This window comes from Lacerta agilis, chromosome 5, assembly GCF_009819535.1.
Source record: "Lacerta agilis isolate rLacAgi1 chromosome 5, rLacAgi1.pri, whole genome shotgun sequence".
Lineage (NCBI taxonomy): Eukaryota > Metazoa > Chordata > Lepidosauria > Squamata > Lacertidae > Lacerta > Lacerta agilis.
In genome coordinates this window covers 74,364,877-74,370,876 of record NC_046316.1, presented here as the reverse complement: position 1 = coordinate 74,370,876, position 6,000 = coordinate 74,364,877, and positions in this window count along the sequence as shown.

Below are 6,000 nucleotides of genomic sequence, written 5' to 3'. Positions count from 1 at the left end.
GTAACTCCTGTTCAGGCTGAAGAGGTGAGCTGAAAAGAACTGCTCAGAAATCCCCACCCCAGCTTTCTTTGTGAAAAATATTATTCATTTGTCCTCACTTTGCATGGTGTTGCTCAACTCACACTGATAAAGTTGGCAAATGCATCGCGATTTTGCAGCTTCACCAAGTAAAATTTGTTAGAGGAAAGGGTTAATTTCCTTCATGGGCACAAATCACCCCATGTCTGAGATCAGCCAACAGGTGCTTGGTCAACCAAGACAATTGCTATGGCAATGGCCTAGTGCCATCTATATAAGTGATGAATGCATGCCAGCTCAGCAGTCCAGAGTCAGTGAGTGTCAGTCAGTGAGTGTTGTCCATGAGTTGGAGCCTGTGTTACGACTTGAAGCTGGAGCAACAAAGATGCTTTGTGCTTGTATATATCTGTATCTGTATCTGTATCTGTATCTGTATCTGTATCTGTATCTGTATCTGTATCTGTATCTGTATCTGCAAAGCCTACAAGCTGTATGTATATATCAATGTCCAGAACTGTATTACTAAAGCCTAATCTTCTACAGCTGCAAACTATTTTGGACCTTAAGCTGCTTCTGTGTGCTGACTGGAATAGGGGACAACTTCCGATACATGGGTATCTTATCTCAGATTCCCAACAAAATTTGCCATGTCCAATTAAAACTGGTCCTGTATTGATTAAAGAAAGCCTTTTGGATGATAGTGCAGTCATCCCCAGAGAGGGTTGCCTAGCACCTACATTATGATCTTTGTGGCTCCAGGAGAAGACCTGCTTGTTTAATATTCTATTATATGTTTTAGTGTGTTTAGGTTTGGGTACAAATTGCCTTCTCTTTGCTGGTTTGTTGCTGTTGCTGTTTCCATTAATTTCAGGCTGATTTGTTTTCATGCTGTTTCATGTTTGTTTGTTTTCATGCTGGTTCTCCATTTTTATTGATTGTATTATATTTGTGAATTTTATTTTTTGTGAACCATCCAGAAGATTTGGATTAATGGGTGATCTAGAAATGGCATGTAAATAAACTGCCAGAGAATCGTCTTGAAAAGATCAGTCTGTTTTGCCACAAGTGCAGAGACTAGTGCCTTAGCTGCGAAATCTTTACAATACATAAATGCTACCAGGCCCGTCTCAGCCATAGAGGCTCCTGGCGCAAGGCGCCAAGGCCTGGAGGGCGCCTCAGCTGCGCCCGCCGCGCCATGCCATGCCCGCTGTGCCCGTTGAGCCGCGCCCACCCCACTGTGCCCACCGTGCCACGTCTGCCATGTCGTGCCAGCCAAGCTGTGCCCGCCGTACCGCACCCGCCCCGCCCCATCGTGCCCGCCCTCCCCCCGCCCACTGTGCCCAGCGGAGCGCGAGGGGTGCTGGAGGGATCTTCGCGCCTCAGCGCGAGATACTCTTAAGACGGCCCTGAATGCTACAGATGCAGGTGGCGCTGTGGTCTAAACAACAGAGCCTAGGGCTTGCCGATCAGAAGGTCGACAGTTCGAATCCCCGCGACAGGGTGAGCTCCCGTTGTTCGGTTCCAGCTCCTGCCCACCTAGCAGTTCGAAAGCACGTCAAAGTGCAAGTAGATAAATAGGTACCGCTCTGGCGGGAAGGTAAATGGCGTTTCCGTGCGCTGCTCTGGTTCACCAGAAGTGGCTTAGTCATGCTGGCCACATGACCCAGAAGCTGTACACCGGCTTCCTTGGCCAGTAAAACGAGATGAGCACCACAACCCCAGAGTCATCCATGACTGGACCTAATGGTCAGGGGTCCATTTACCTTTACCTTTACAAACTTGCTTTGCTGGTAGGCTAGAGGAAGGAAGTGCCTTGTCAAATGCCAGTTAAAAGCTTGTTAAGCCGGTCAGTGAAACAGACTGATTAGATCATTGTGGTTCGCATATTGGCATTGTTTCAGATAATCTAATCTGAAGGAGGAAGTCATAATTACTGAGCTAAAATAAGGTGAGTGGGGCTGCCATCCTCCAGCCAATGCAGAGAGTAATTCCATCGAACTAATTGGATAAATGGCTTGAGAATGGCAATGCAAATGGCACACAATTCTTACATCAAAAGCCGTTAGGAAGTTACTAGGATGGGCAGCCTGTGTTTTCAGACAACTATTACTGTGCTCAGTAGATGGATGCTGCCCATGTTTGGTAGCCTAAACCACTGCAGACACACAATCCCATACACTGAGTGTTGGGAAGAGGGCAGCAGTGGAACAGCAGCGCAATGGCAACTTACCGTAATAAGGCAGGCTGGCTTGGCAATGAAATAAATAAATAAATACTTGGGACAGGTGTGTGGGTGAAAAGGTTGTGCACATCATTTAATAAAAGGAAGGCAGGTGGTGGCTGAACAAAAATCACTTGAGGCAGTAAATGAATGAACCAGAACAGAACTTTTCGACAGGGGAGTGGGGAAGCTGCTGGCTGTGATAGGCAAGCAAAACAAACCTTAAGTGTAAAAAAAGAAAAAGAAAAACCCAGCAAGATAAAATCAAAAGGAATACGTTTTTGTTTTTAAAGGACCTGTAGGAATTGAAAGGAAAGGGTGAGTAACAGGAAGGATCTGGTTGGACTGAAGCAAAAGAAAAAGTCTCACTCCAACTGCTCCGTCTTTTACTAATGCTTCTGTTCTGTAGCCCTGGTCTCCTTTGGGGGAAAGGGATGGATAGAAAATTAATAAATAAACAACTCTGTAAATAGAATAGGAAACTAGCAGAAGAGCTAAAAGCACATGAGACCAAAGTGACAGTGGTTATATTTACATCAGCATGCCACCCCCCAAAGCACAAAGATTGGAGAGCCCAGGTAAAACCATTCCCTCTGATTACAGTCATAATGGACCTCTCCCTTCCCTTTCTCTCCAGTGTGGTTGTTTGCTCATTGTCACCCCGACCATGGTGCCCCTATATGGAAAGCTTAGTGAAATGAGTATCGCTTTTAGCAGGCAAGTTGTCTGCTGTGCTTTCTTTGACATGTGAATCACTGAGGTGCCACAAGGCACTTCTTGGGGTGCTGGTGGCATTCCTGCATCCGCTCGGGGAGTCTCATATGGATCTTCCTTCACCTCTGAAGTACACAGCATCAGTTTGGGATTCAGTGCTCACCCAAATGTGCTGCACATCCCTGAGCATTACTAAGAATCACTGCCGGCACAGGTGGGGGGGGGCCTCTCCAGAGAATCTCTGCACCTAGGCAGACGCAAATGGGAGGTGGTGCTCCTACTGTTAGACTTCAGCAGCAGACTTTTAGAGGCACAAAGATGGAAGGACCTATTATTTCCAACAATGGAAGAAGGGCTCTTAATACTAATGGACTTAGCTGAGAAGGTGAAATCGACATGTTCAATAAAAGTCATTGTTAACGTTTGTTAAAGATTGGAAACCTCTCATAGACTTTTTGCATGAAAAACAAAATGATATCTGGATTTGAGGATTGAAGATAATGTGTGTTTATAGAAAGTCGCTTTGTTAGGTGTTATATTGGATTGGATGATGTGAATAGTGTTTTTATATAGTGGACAGATGAAGAATCAGAAGTTCTTTACTTTCTGGATCTTATTCTTCTATCTTTCTCTTTTAAGCTCTTTTCTAACCTTCCTTCCTTCCTTCCTTCCTTCCTTTTTCTTTTTCTTTCTCTATTTCTTCTTTCCTCCCCCACCCCTTTGTGTTTTTTATTGCATGTAGATAAAAGTACTGGTTTAGTTTTAAAAAGGGGGAAAGAGATTACATTTTTTTAAAAAAATTATCCATAAACCTTAATAAAATTTATTTTTTTAAAAAAGGACTTCGGTAGCAGTCAGCTTCATAAAACTGTTAGCTAGAAATTTCCCAACAGGTTTTGTAGGTGATTCAGATGAAAATGACAAATGAGTATTAATGTTCCTGTTTTTTAATGAGAGAGCATTACTGCTTAACAGCAGCATTCTTCATAGCCAAGGAAAGTGATGAAAAGTTATACCTCTCTAATTGGGTGCCCTGAGCTTCTCCACTTTCTCCTTCTTCGGTTTTGATGTTGTCACAGAAATCTGCATTAGTTTGAGTTCTTCTGGTCTGAAAAGATGCCAGTTATGGGTGGAAGAATCCGCTCTAATTTATGTAGGCGAGAGAACACTGTGGGGAACGTGGTGCCTGAACAATCTTGTCTTTCATGTCCTTGCATGCATAAGGACACAAAGGAACAAGGCTTAACGTGTGTTGACGGAGGTTTGCACTCCAAAGAGCCCTGCTGCATGCATGAGGAAGGTTCAAAGTCTTTTCTTTTAGCAATGGGGAGGAGGGGGGATTACAAAGAACTTGAAGTCTGCCCAATCCCCATGTCGAGCTTTGCCAGGTAGTTTTAGAGAACCTCAAAGACCCCACTCCCTGCAGCGATATTGGATCCGGCAACAGGAGGAGGGCTGCAGGGGCTCAAAGTCTAATTCCTCTCCTATTTGCTTTCCTCGGAGCAGCACACTGAGATGATCTTAGCCTACTACCGAGCTCCACTTAAGGCAGAAATGATTCCTAGATGAAAGCAGGGAATAGAAAACAGTTTGCTTGCATGCAAGTTGTTTAAATGCACACAGGGTTCGGCTTGCTCCAGTGGTTGGCTCGGAGAAAACCACGGCTTCCCGCTAACTTCATCACGACTCCGAAGTGAAAGTTTTAATACAGCGACATCAAAGGGCACGCAAAATTACAGAGTGGCTTAAAATTTAAAGTCATTAGATGTAACGTTAAACATGTCTTTGCATTTAAAATTCATGTCTTGCTTTAAAAATAAATAAATAGCAGCAGCTTAAAAGTACAGTGGTACCCCGCTAGACGAATGCCTCGCTAGACGAAAAACTCGCTAGACGAAAGGCATTCGCTAGCGAAAGACTGTCTCGCAAGACGAATTTTTCTATGGGCTTGCCTTGCAAGACGATAAATTTCCGCGATTTTTTTTTCCACGTCAAACCGCTATTCCCCCGTTGGTGCTTCGCAAGACGAAAAATTCGCTATACGACAGCACTCGCAGAACGAATTAATTTAGTCTTGCGAGGCACCACTGTATACAAGTGAGACCTGCCATAAAATGTTGCAGTTTGGAATTCTCCATATTCAGGATTCTAGCCAGCCATGCCCTTTTCCTGAATGCACCATTCCATTTCCCCTATCACTCACTGGGCTTCCATTTTATTCAGCATTCCATCCCCACTGAGCTCCATCCCCATTTGGCTATTTGGAGGAGAGATTCCCAATTACTGTAGACTATTTATTTCTCCATTTAGTTATTTAATTTCTATACCGCCCTTCATCAGCCCCTTCCCCCCATGTGAGGCCCAACTCAGCACACCTGCACCAGGCAAACCCCTTGGGGAGAGCATTCCACAAATGGGAAGCAACCACAGAAAAGGCCCGTTCTCCTGTTGCCTCCCTCTGGACTTTTCGTGGAAGAGGCACATGAAGAAGGGCCTCAGATGATTATTGCAGGGTCCAGGGCAGTTCATATGAGGAGAGGCAGCCCATCAGGTATTGTGGTCCTGAGCTATTTAAGACTTTATAGGTCAAAACCAGCACATTCAAATGGCCCTGGAAACTAATTGGCAGCACGTGCAGTTGGGCCAGAATTGGCACTATATGCTCAAACCCCCTTTTCCCCCAAACAATGTTTTGTTCCCTTAAGTCTGCTGATAATTCCCTCTTGTGCTATAAGTATATAGAATTCTGATTATATTTCAGCTAGGCCAATTATCAAAGCAGAAAAACAAAGTTTTCCAGACCCTTCAAATCAGCTGATTTAGAAACAATGCTTTGCTGACTAGTTTTAATTAAATAGAAATAGTACATTGAGACAGTATGAAATGAGCAGTTTACAGAGGCCTTGGGGTGGGGCAGGGGGCGAACCCACCATGATCAGGGAGAAGTTGTTAGGTTAATTAACAGTGCCTGCTACATGACACTATATGATTTCAATTTAATGAGAAATTTCTTCTACCATGCTGGGTCATTCATTCCCAAGTGCATC